The sequence below is a fragment of the Lactuca virosa genome, chromosome 7 (genome assembly GCF_052849685.1).
Source record: "Lactuca virosa cultivar CGN04683 chromosome 7, Lactuca_virosa_CGN04683_v6, whole genome shotgun sequence".
In the NCBI taxonomy this organism is placed as follows: Eukaryota; Viridiplantae; Streptophyta; class Magnoliopsida; order Asterales; family Asteraceae; genus Lactuca; species Lactuca virosa.
The window spans coordinates 85,418,988-85,432,714 of NC_136432.1; positions in this window are offsets into that span (position 1 = coordinate 85,418,988).

Genomic DNA, 13,727 nt, shown 5'->3' on the forward strand with positions numbered 1-13,727 from the left:
CCGGTTTGTTGTGTTTTGGCAAGTTGTGAGGCGATGCGACAAATAACGTTAACATGTTGAATGAACTTGTGTTGTGTTTTATTTTAATTTGAAGTTTGTTTTAATGTTTCACATGTTTTAGTTTCTAGTGTCTTGTGTGTTTTCTTAACTTTAAGTTTGTTGTCTTTTGATTTCAAATGTATTTGTTCTTAGTATTTTAATGAAAATTTTAGTTTTATATTAGTTTTTATATAAAAAAATATACTTTTTTAAAAAGAAAATGATGCATGGCAAAAGTGTCAACCTACGGCAAAAGTGTCAACCTACGGCCTCTAAATGACAAACTTCTAAAACAGTGTGACGTAAAATGTGGCAAACGTAACATCACTTCCTCTAACCCTATGGGTGACCACATATATCATTGTGTTATTAAATTTCTAATTATAATGAATTAATGCTTAATGATGGCCCGTGACATGTTTTTCACTAGATCATATCTCAATTGAGATACATGCCGGTGGTTATTTAAGCTATTACTTTTATATATTTTTTTGTTCTTTTCTTCTATGATAAAATAACTAATTATTATATTATTACGATTTACGAATTTTATATATTTTTATGTATAATTACAACATAAAATAAGGCTTGACTATTCTCCTTTACTAAAGGTGTCCTATAAAATAATTTTAAATTTGTAAAAGAAATATTTTTATAATAGAATCCGACGTATTGCATGGTCACATATAAAACAAAACAATAATTTTGTTATAAACGACAGATAATTTTGTTATAAACGACAAATTCTCATCTAATTATATTAAATATAAATATATACATTATTATAGTTTTCCTATTTTAAATATATGAGACTTTAGTAAAACCTATGTACATCCAAACAAACACAACAGTAATACCTACAACAAACACATAAGAATATTGAAAATGAATAATTTAACGAGAAAGTTAAATAAGGTGGAGTATTTATTTAATATTCAGTCTGAGATGTTAATGTTTGATGTATAATTTTCAATAAGATTTTTTTTTTTAAATTTAAAATAAATGTGCCATCCAATAAAATTCAATACATTGAAAGAAAAAAAAATAATGTTATATAAAATCTTTAATAATGTGATAATCCATCAAACTCTATAAGGTTTGTAATATTTTCGGCATGCTCTCAACGTGTTCGGCGTGTCGCAAAGGTAACGACAACTGTACTGCCACATGTAATCGGTACCGAGAAAAATCATGACGTGGTAGCATGTAGAAGCGGTTGGTTTTGTGGTTATTGCATTTGAAGACTTATACCACTTATATTGTGTCTTATACATGGACATATGAGATTGAAAAATGACAATCTCATTGTTTGAATATGGTTGAAGAATAGAGTGTTACATGAAAAAAAATGATGTAGACAAAAGGATGAAAGGTGGAAATATGACTATTTTACCCTTAATAGATATAGATATGTAAGTCAAAAGTAATGTTTTTTTGGGTTAATGACTTAACAGGGTAACAAACTTTGGTTTTTGTCTATATTTAGTGTAGCCATGTTTTTTTCGTACATGTTTGACCAGTAAACTTGTTTAACCAGTTCAAAATAGGGTAATATTATCGGTAATTACCGGTGATATTACCATATTATAAACAAATCAAACGTATTTAAAAAAAACATGGTTAACTAAATATGGACAAAAACCAAAATTTGTTACCCATTTAGATAAGTAACCCAATCAAAAAAGATAAATGATATTACTCTTCCAAGTGACCCATTTCGAACTCGACTTATCTTCGATCCCCCGTATATAATTGAAACATCCCAAAAATACGGTCCAAAAATTTCGTTTTTAAATTAATAAGACCATAAATATCATCATATAAAATCATAAACCATGTATCTCAAAATCTAGTAATATATGTCAACACATCAAAATCTCATATCAAATATCAGAGTAAATCTCCCAGGCTAGGAAACTGTGGTGTGTGCCATGCGATCATCCCGAGCCCTTCCCCTTGCTAGTGGAAGTACATGAAACCAAAACTGAAAACCGTAAGCACGAAGCTTAGTGAGTCTCCCCAAACTACCACATACCATACACATAACATATAACATAACTTTGGGACACTGCCCAGCTACATCGGGACGAACCCGGCATCGGGCTCACCCCGACATCAGACCGCATCTGGCATCGGGCTTGCCCCGGCATACATACAACATATCATAAACAAATAACATAAGCATATAACTTTCATCGGACTTGCCCCGGCATACAACATATCATATAACATAAGCACATACATAGGCATATAAACATTCGTCGGGCTTGCCCCGGCATCGGACCGGAGTCCGGAACACATAACACATAACAAATAGGCTAACATACATCGGGCTTGCCCCGACATCGGACCGAAGCCCAGAACACATAACACATAACATGCAAGAATCACAAAGACATCAAACATACATAAACATTCCTCGGGACCGCCCCGACATCCGATCGTAATCCGGAAAGCATATAACCTACATCAGGCCATGCCCGACATCGGACCGTAGCCCGGAACTACTAACATCTAAATAGGTCGGCATTGTGGCCTTAGACCCGTTCCTACTGGAGAAAACTCACCTCGCAAAGTAGCCTACGAAATCTCGCGGTGTGGCCTTACCCTTGATCCAAGTCAACAACTAGGTCAAAGTCAAAGTCAAGGTCAACTCCCAGTCAACCCCAACTCGTCGAGTTATCTCCTAACTCGGCGAGTTCATGTACTACTCAGACTCGTGGTCAACCGAGTCAACTCGTCGAGTCCTTTCCCAGGCTCGTCGAGTTCTTCCTGTCAAAAAATCGGGACAAAACGTATTAACTCGTTGAGTCCCTCCTTGGACTCGTCGAGTTCTTCAGTTTCCGAGTCCTAATCTTGCCCAACTCACTGAGTCATCTCCTAGACTCAACAGTTTCACTCAAACCAGAAAAGGGTTAGGGGTCCACGACCCGACTCGTCGAGTCACAAGAACAACTCGTCAAGTCCCCCAAATGTCAAATCCATACAGTCGATTCTAATCAATTCCAATGCTTCCAACTCATAGATCTGGACTCCTTAGATTAGCATTACACGTAAAGTTGCTAACTTTACGTGCATGCATGGTGTTATGAAGCTAAAACACTCAGCACAAGCTAAAATGGAGATCTAAGTCATAGAATAGGGCCATGGCTAAATAAAGGTGGCAACTTTGAGCTCCTAAAGCTCAAGAGTGCCCAGATCTGAAGTCCTTACATCCCCAAGAGTTCAAATCTCGGAATGACCTTGGAAATGGCCCAAAAGTGACAATATGCAAGCTCAAATTAAGATCTAAGTGAATAGAAGCCAAGGTATAAGCTTTATACCTCTATCAAGACAGAAATGAGTCCCTAGCTCTAGATCTTCAGCCTTCCTTCTACAACTCCAAGTCCTTGCTTCCTTCTTCTAGCTTTAAATCACAAAAATGGCAAGAAATAGCTCAAGATCACTCAAGATTGATTAGGGTTTCGAGATTAGGGTTTGGAGGTGATGGAGGTTGGGGTGGAGGCCAGATATGATGCTTAAATAGGGTGCAAGCCCTAAAGATTAGGGTTTCATCCAGACTATCCTACTCGTCGAGTCAAGACTTCGACTCGTCGAGTAGCTCACTTAAAACCCGCGCATATTTTGCCTTCTACTCGACAAGTTAGGGCCACCAACTCATCGAGTAGCCCTTCCAAAATGGAAAAATAAATAATTTAAATGCATACCAGGAACCAGGCGTTACAATTCTCCCCCACTTGTCATAGACTTCGTCCTCGAAGTCTGTTGCATCTGAAAACAACTCTGGGTAGTGCTCCCTCATCTCCTCCTCGGGCTCCCAAGTCCACTCCGAGCCCTTGCGGTGCTGCCATTTCACCTTTACCAACTCCACCCTATTGTTCCTCAAATCCTTCGACTACCTGTCAAGGATGGCTACAGGTCGCTCAATGTAGTTGAGGCTGTCATCGACCTGAATATCCTCAAAGGTACCACTGCTGAATCATCCACTAAGCACTTCCACAACTGAGAAACATGGAAGGTGCTGTGGATCTGGCTGAGATCTGCTGGAAGGTCTAACCGGTAAGCAACCCGACCCACCGGGCCAAAACCCTAAACGGATCGATGTACCTGGGGCCCAACTTGCCCCGTTTCAGGAACCGAGTGACACCCTTCCAAGGTGACACCTTCAGGAGGACCATGTCGCCCACCTGAAACTCTAAATCTGAACGCCTCTTGTTGGCGTAGCTCTTATGCCGACTCTGAGCAGTCTGAAGCCTGCTCCGGACCTGTTGGATCTGCTCTGTATTCTTGAGTACTACTTCAGTACTCCCCATGACTCTCTGACCGACCTCACCCCAACAGATTGGGGTCCTACACTTCCTCCCGTAGAGCATCTCGAAGGGAGGTCGGTCTATACTGGCATGGTAATTGTTGTTATACGAAAATTACGCTAACGGAAGATACGTATCGCAACTGCCATCAAAATCCAAAACACATGCGCGTAGCATGTCCTAGAGAGTCTATATCGTCCTTTCGCTCTGTCTGTCTGTCTGAGGGTGGAAAGCGGTGCTGAAATGGATATGAGTACCCATCTCCTCGTGAAACCGCTTCCACAATCTGGAAGTGAAACGGACATCTCGGTCTGACACCACCGAGACAGGCACCCCATGCCGTGCCACTATCTCACGCACATATATCTCGGCCAACTTCTCGGCCGATATGCTCTCCTGGATCGGCATAAAATGCGCGCTCTTGGTCAACCGATCCACGATGACCCATATCGAATCTACTCCTCGTGCGGTCCTGGGAAGCTTGGTAATGAAATCCGTGGTGATATCTTCCCATTTCCACACGGGAATGTCTAGCGGCTGCATCTTGCCATGTGGTCTCTGGTGCTCAGCCTTAACCTTCCTGCATGTCAAGCACCTCTCCACATACCACGCTACGTCCCGCTTCATGCAGGGCCACCAATAATCAGGGCGAAGATCTCGATACATCTTTGTCGCCCCAGGTTGGATGGAGAACCTCGACTTATGGGCCTTATCCATCAGAACATGCCACACTCCGCCCCAGTACGGAACCCAGACCCTCCCATGCAGGGTCAACAACCCTCGGCTATCATAGTCAAATAAGGCCACTCGGCCAACAATCCTCTCACACTTCGGGCGCTCTTCCTTCAAGCCCTCAACCTGCGCCTCTCTAATATGCTCTAACAGTGGAGTGATCACTGTCATCCTCAAAAATATATCTCTAACTCGAGCCGCTACCGCCTTGCGGCTCAGGGCGTCGGCCACCACATTGGCCTTTCCCGGATGGTAAAGGATCTCACAGTCATAATCCTTTACCACATCTAACCACCGACGCTGCCTCATGTTCATATTCGGCTGATCCATGAGGTACCTCAAACTCTTGTGGTCCGTGTAAATGGTACAAAGGACCCCATAGAGGTAATGCCGCCAAATCTTGAGGGCGAACACCACAGCCCCCAGCTCTAAATCATGCGTCGGATAGTTAGCCTCGTGAGGCTTCAGCTGCCTCGACACGTAGGCTATCACATGACCCCTCTGCATCAGAACTACACCCATGCCTGTAATCGACGCGTCACAATACACTACAAATTCATCTACTCCCTCGGGTAGAGTCAAAATCGGTTCCTCGCACAATCCCTGTCTGAGAGTCTCGAAGACCGCCTGCTGCTCAGGCCCCCAGTGGAATGTCACCGACTTCTTGGTCAGTCGGGTCAAAGGAACAACAATCTTGGAGAAATCCTGGATGAATCTTCTGTAATAACCCGCTAGACCAAGAAAACTCTGAATCTCAGTTGGAGACCTCGGAACCTCCCACTGCATCACGACCTCTGTCTTGGCCGGATCGACCAGAATACCCTTCTGATTGACGAGATTCCCTAGAAACGGCACCTCGCGCAACCAAAACTCACACTTGGAGAACTTTGCGAAAAGTCTCTCCATCCTCAGTGTCTCCAGCACCTCCCTCAAGTGCTCCTCATGCTGCTCCTGAGTCTTGGAATAGACCAAGATATCATCGATGAAGATTATCATAGACCGATCCAACATCGGTCTGCGTACGCGGTTCATGAGGTCCATGAATGCGGCTGGTGCATTGATGAGCGCGAACGGCATCACCACGAACTCATAGTGCCCATAGCGAGTCCTAAAAGCTGTCTTCTGGACATCCTCGTCCCTGACTCGTATCTGGTGATAACCTGACCGCAGATCGATCTTGGAGAACCAAGATACTCCCTGAAGCTGGTTAAACAAATCATCTATCCTCAGGAGTGGGTAACGGTTCTTCACCGTCACCTTGTTCAGCTCCTGGTAGTCTATACACACGCGATGTGACCCGTACTTCTTCTTCACAAACAGGATCGGGGCTCCCCATGGCGAACTGCTCGGTCCGATGAATCCCTTGTCTAGCAGCTCCTACAGCTGCGTAGACAACTCCTGCATCTCGGGAAAAGCCAACTGATACAGTGCCTTGGCTATCAGAGCTGCACCAGGGACTAGGTCAATCCTGAACTCGATCTGCCTCTCCGGAGGTACCCCAGGCAAATCCTCTGGGAACACATCTGGGTACTCTCGTACAACTGGTACGTCATGAACTGTCGCCTTACCCTTATCCCGGGTATCCATAACATAGGTGATATAACCTGCGCACCCCTACTGAAGGTAGCGCCTAGCTCTCGCTGCTGAACAAAGAGTCAACCCACGCTGCGGCCTCTCGCCCTGAATCACTAACCCTCCCCCACTAGGAGTCCGAACTCTCACTAGCTACTGCTCGCAGTCGACCACTTCCCCAGTGGGGCTCAACCAGTCCATACCAACTATAACTTTATTCCCCCGCAGAGGAATAGGGACTAGATCCATTGAGAACCGCTCATCAAACAACTGCATCGTACATCCGCGGTAAACCCTCGCGACCCGTACCGTCCTATCATCTGCTATCTCGACGTCTAAAGCACACTCTAGCTCCCACGGAGCTCCAACGAATCTCTTGCTAAGTGCGAGCGACACAAAAGATCGGGTAGCCCCCGAATCAAGCAACACCAGAGCTGATATACCATTTACTAAGAACGGTCCTATAATAAAGCACATAAACATAAGAAATAACTAATAAACATAAAGAGATAAGGAGAAGATACATACCCGTCACCACGTCAGGAGCTGCTCGTGCCTCCTCTGCAGTAAGCTGAAAAGCCCTGCTCCGCGCCGTAGGCACCTCAGCCCGGCCCTGTCGGCCATCCGTAATCCTCAATGTAGCAGGAGAAGGTGCCGCCACCTTTCCCGCCGCTGCTAAGCTCGGGCACTGGGACCGCTTGTGTCCCCTCTGATTGCACTGAAAGCAAATCAGATCTGATACTGTCGTGGTGGTGGTGGTAGCTGTGTAATCTCTACTCAAATGACAAACTCTGCCGCACTTGTAGCAGCCCGAGCTCCCTGCCTTTCACGTTCCCTCGTGCATCTTTCCGCACTTGCCACAACGGTCGCGGATCTTCTGACTCCTAGATCTCTGATCTGATACCTTGGGCTTCTTTCCCGCACTCATTGTCTGCACCCCCTCGGGTTTCCTTTTCCTCTCCATCTCCAAGTCTAGCTCCCTCTCCTGAGATCTCGCAATCATATCTTCCAGCGTCTTGCAGTTGGAACGGCTCACAAACTGTCGTATGTCGCTCCTCAACATCTCATGATATCGGGCCTTTTTCATCTCCTCATCTGCCGCGTACTGCGGAACAATAAGGGCCCTCTCCCTAAACTTGGTAGTGATCTCCGCCACAGTCTCTGTCGCCTGCTCAAGATCCTGGAACTCCCTCTCTAGCTGTTGCACCTCAATCACAGTTGAAAACTCGGCCCTGAACCTGGCCGAGAAATCACTCCAGGTCATAGCATCTAGAACTGTATCATCCCCAATGGCTCTCCCAACCTCCTCCCACCAGTCACGTGCCCTGTCCTTTAGAAGACAGGATGCAAGTCTAACCTTGTCCCCCTCAGGACATCTACTGGTGTGGAATGCGTTGGCGACATCCGCCAACCATCTGGTGCTAGCAATGGGGTCCCGAGCCCCATGATAGTCGGGAGCTCCACAAGACCTGAACTCCCGGAAAGTCAGTGTGTGCGACCCCATCATGGCCGCCACCTCAGTACGGAACGCGCTCAACTTCTCATCCAGAAGCTCCAAAATACCCTCCTTGACCGAACCAAAGATCACAGGAGTCTGCTCTAAAATGTTGTGCGTGATCTCAGATGAAATAAACTCCCTCGTCTGCTAATCCATCTGCTCAGTTCTAGAGCCCGAGCCTGATCCCTCACCAGTGCCTGAAGTGCCAATCGGCCTAGTGCGTAGCGTCACCATACTGAAAATACACCATAACAAACATCAGATACTCATCATATCTCGAGGGATCTAACATACTACAAGTTTCCTGGATTCATCTCAGCCTTCCTTGATTCGAGTACGGATCCTCTGCTTTCAGTAGTTTGGGCCCATACTACCTTCCACATCTATCTGTACTTTCCTCAAGAACTGCCTTGACTCCACCAAGTCCCTTCTACTACTACCGCTGATCTAATGCTAACTTCATCCTAGGCTTGCCCTAGGGTAATCACCAACCCACTCTCCGCTATCAGTTGCATAAGAAGTCCCTGCCACCTCACCCTAACTAGCTCGTGAATACTATTACATATAACTAAGACTAGATAATTCTTCGAATGAGAGATCCTACCCTACAACGGTTGGACTCAAACAAGAGTTGTGCAATAGAGCTAGACCTAACCTTCTAAAATTATTTAATCCTCGCAATATGTAACTTAACATATTCATTTACTAGTTATTAAGAGATAACTAGAACTCCTAAAAGCACAAAGCAAGCAGCATTCGAGCATTGAATACACTTAATCAAGAATTTATTTTCTATTACTTTGTAATACTACGTATGAATTTTTTTTTTCTGTTAATTTGAAATATGAAAATTTATTTTCTGTCATTTATGATAATACGTTTGTGTGTTATTTTTTGATAAATTGTAACCGATAACAATTTTCTCACATTCATGCCATCACTGAGTAATCTGTACTAGCATGCGGTTCATAAAGCTTAGATACACATAACAGGCACATAAGGCATCCTTCCTAGATCCTTAGTCCTAAACTAGCATACAATTCTCATAAAGCTGATACACATATAATAGGCACATAAGGCATCCTTCCTAGATCCTTAGTCCTAAACTAGCATGCAGTTCTCATAAACATATCATAACATAACTTGTATGGGTAATTTGGGAGTACTTACTTGAACTCGGCTGATTGCATGCACCACACCCTTTTTCTCTTTTCATAGTTCTTTTCTCCTTTAAAAATTCTTTGTAAAAATGATTTTCTTTTGAAAAATTTCATACCATGTCCTTAGTTTGAGTTCAGACACACCCGAGAGTGTGTCCGAATCCCTCAAACCAAATCTCTGATAACAACTTGAAACATTCCAAAAATACGGTCCAAAAATTTCGTTTTTAAATTAATAAAACCATAAATATCATCATATAAAATCATAAACCATGTATCTCAAAATCTAGTAATATCTGTCATCACATCAAAATCTCATATCAAATATCAGAGTAAATCTCCTAGGCTAGGAAACTATGGTGTGTGCCATGCGATCATCCCGAGCCCTTCCCCTTGCTAGTGGAAGTACCTGAAACCAAAACTGAAAACCGTAAGCACGAAGCTTAGTGAGTCTCCCCAAACTACCACATACCATACACATAACATATAACATAACTTTGGGACACCGCCCAGCTGCATCGGGATGAACCCGCCATCGGCTTACCTGGCATCGGGCCCCGCCCGACATCGGGCTCACCCCGGTATCAGACCGCGTCTGGCATCGGACCCCGTCCGGCATCGGGCTTGCCCCGGCATACATACAACATATCATAAACAAATAACATAAGCATATAACTTTCATCGGGCTTGCCCCGGCATACAACATATCAGATAACATAAGCACATACATAGGCATATAAACATTCGTCGGGCTTGCCCTGGCATCGGACCGGAGTCCAGAACACATAACACATAACATATAGGCTAACATACATCGGGCTTGCCCTGACATCAAACCGAAGCTCGGAACACATAACACATAACATGCAAGAATCACAAAGACATCAAGCATACATAAACATTCATCGGGACCGCCCCGACATCGGATCGTAATCCGGAAAGCATATAACTTACATCGGGCCATGCCCAACATCGGACCGTAGCCCGGAACTACTAACATCTAAACAGGCCGACATTGTGGCCTTAGACCCGTTCCTACTGGAGAAAACTCACCTCGCAAAGCTGTCTACGAAATGTCGTGGTGAGGAATATCTGATAGCTGCTCCCACGACTCCCCGGCTATCAATATCACAATAATACTTAGTCAAAAATTTGAAAATCCTTCTCAGGGTAAAATGACCATTTTACCCTTGATCCAATTCAACAACCAGGTCAAAGTCAAAGTCAAGGTCAACTCCCAGTCAACCCCAACTTGTCGAGTTATCTCCTAACTCGGCGAGTTCATGTTCTACTTAGACTCGTGGTCAACCGAGTCAACTCGTCAAGTCCTTTCCCAGACTCGTCGAGGTCTTCCTGTCATAACATCGGGACAAAACGTATTAACTCATCGAGTCCCTCATTGGACTCGTCGAGTTCTTCAGTTTTCGAGTCCTAATCGTGCCCAACTCACTGAGTCATCTCCTAGACTTAACGGTTTCACTCAAACCAGAAAAGGGTTAGGGGTCCACGACCCGACTCGCCGAGTCAAAAGAACAACTCGTCGAGTCCCCCAAATGTCAAATCCATACAGTTGATTCTAATCATTTCCAATGCTTCTAACTCATAGATCTAGACTCCTTAGATTAGCATTACACGTAAAGTTGCTAACTTTACGTGCATGCATGGTGTTATGAAGCTAAAACACTCAACACAAGCTAAAATGAAGGTCTAAGTCATAGAATAGGGCCATGGCTGAATAAAGGTGGCAACTTTGAGCTCCTAAAGCTCAAGAGTGCCCAGATCTGAAGTCCTTACATCCCCAAGAGTTCAAATCTCAGAATGACCTTGGAAATGGCCCAAAAGTGACAATATGCAAGCTCAAAAGAAGATATAAGTGAATAGAAGCCAAGGTATAAGCTTTATACCTCTATCAAGACAGAAATGAGTCCCTAGCTCTGGATCTTCAGCCTTCCTTCTGCAACTCCAAGTCCTTGCTTCCTTCTTCTAGCTTTAAATCACAAAAATGGCAAGAAATAGCTCAAGATCACTCAAGGTTGATTAGGGTTTCGAGATTAGGGTGTGGAGGTGATGGAGGCTGGGGTGGAGGCCAGATATGATGCTTAAATAGGGTGCAAGCCCTAAAGATTAGGGTTTCATCCAGACTATCCTACTCGTTGAGTCAAGACTTCGACTCGTCGAGTAGCTCACTTAAAACCCGCGCATATTTTGCCTTCTACTCGACAAGTTAGGGCCACCAACTCGTCGAGTAGCCCTTCCAAAATGGAAAAATAAATAATTTAAATGCATACCAGGAACCAGGCATTACAATTCTCCCCCACTTGTCTTAGACTTCGTCCTCGAAGTCTGCTGCATCTGAAAACAACTCTAGGTAGTGCTCCCTCATCTCCTCCTCGGGCTCCCAAGTCCACTCCGAGCCCTTGCGGTGCTGCCATTTCACCTTTACCAACTCCACCCTCTTGTTCCTCAAATCCTTCGACTTCCTGTGAAGGATGGCTACAGGTCGCTCAATGTAGTTGAGGTTGTCATCGACCTGAATATCCTCAAAGGGTACCACTGCTGAATCATCCACTAAGCACTTCCACAACCGAGAAACATGGAAGGTGTTGTGGATCTGGCTGAGCTCTGCTGGAAGGTCTAACCGGTAAGCAACCCGACCCACCCGGGCCAAAACCCTAAACGGACCGATGTACCTGGGGCCCAACTTGCCCCCTTTCCAGAACCGAATGACACCCTTCCAGGGTGACACCTTCAGGAGGACCATGTCGCCCACCTGAAACTCTAAATCTGAACGCCTCTTGTTGGCGTAGCTCTTCTGCCGACTCTGAGCAGTCTGAAGCCTGCTCCGGACCTGCTGGATCCGCTCTGTAATCTTTAGGGTGCAAGCCCTAAAGATTAGGGTTTCATCCAGACTATCTTACTCGTCGAGTAGCTCACTTAAAACCCGCACATATTCTGCCTTCTACTCGACGAGTTAGGGCCACCAACTCGTCGAGTAGCCCTTCCAAAATGGACAAATAAATAATTTAAATGCATATCAGGAACCAGGCGTTACAATAATCCAAAGTCCAAAAAAGGAAAAAAGAACTAAAGAAATTTAAAGAGACGACAAATAGATTCATCATTGGTTGAACATATCGTGAACCATATTAGTGTGTTTTTGTGGGTGATGATGTTAGGTTCATTGACATGACCTAAACAACATGTGTAACACCCTGCTTCAGGTCGTTTTTAAATTTGGGTTTCTGGAATGGAATTCGATCTTGTAAAACTTTGGGTTTTGAGAAATTAAAGTTGGGCCATATTAAAATTTGAAAAATATTGGTTGTGAGGTCTAAGCCCTTGATTCGTATGCTGGACCCAAATGGAAGAAAGGGGAAAAGTTATATATCAGGATTCTTACGTGTATTAAGAATTTTAGTTCGATATGTTTTAAGTCAAAAGTATCAAGAGAGGATTGTGGGGTTCTTCAATACCTTTTCGTTCATATAAAGAATGCCAAAAACGTTGTTGAAACAAAGAAGTTATGGTTATTTGAAGTTAAAGTGGAAAATGGGGATTTTGAAATTACACGGGGGGGGGGGGGGGGGGGGGTATGTGTACGCAGGGCGTACATCATTAAAGAATGAAGTAGGCATCTTTGAGTACTCAGGGAGTACGTAAGGAGTGCACATGGCATACTCATGCAGATCCCAAAACCTAAATTTTAGGGTTGAGACCCTATTTAAGGACCTTAAGTCCCTTGATACCTCCCTATATTCAGCCTCCATCCTCCCTAACCAGTGTCTCGAAACCCTAATCCTTAATTTGCTTATGTGAGCTTCTTTTCTGTGTTATTGGTGCATAGTGCATGAGTATAAGCTTTCCTTGAGGATTGTTGTGGCTAGAGCTTGAAGATCCATGGTCTTCATCACCTTTGCGAGCTTCTGGAGGCATAAAGCTTTTACCTTTATGGTTCTATGTCTTAGATCTAGACTAGCTTTGTGATTTGCAATCTTTTGGTTCCATGGTTTGGTTCTTGTGAGTGAAAGCTACTCCAGTGCTCAAGTTTGTCACTTTATGTTGTTTTTGACGATCTAGGATCAAAAAAATGAAGTCTTTGTTGCTATTTCTCACTCATGCGAGAGTTTGAGGTTGTTAAAGAGTGTACCCAGAGGTTACGCATGTTTTACTTCCCGAATAATTTGATTATTCAAATTCCACAATCACTCATACATTTGGAAGTAAGTAATGAATTAAGACTGTCATGAATTGGATTGTAGAGTGTCTAAGGGAGTTAAACATAACAATTGTATTGCTACAACATTCATGAGTACTTAGAAATGGAGATTTAAGTTTTGGATAAACCCACACCCAGAAAATTACTTCATGGATTATATCATGAGTAATTCTGAGACGACAATATTTTTTATTCTTGAA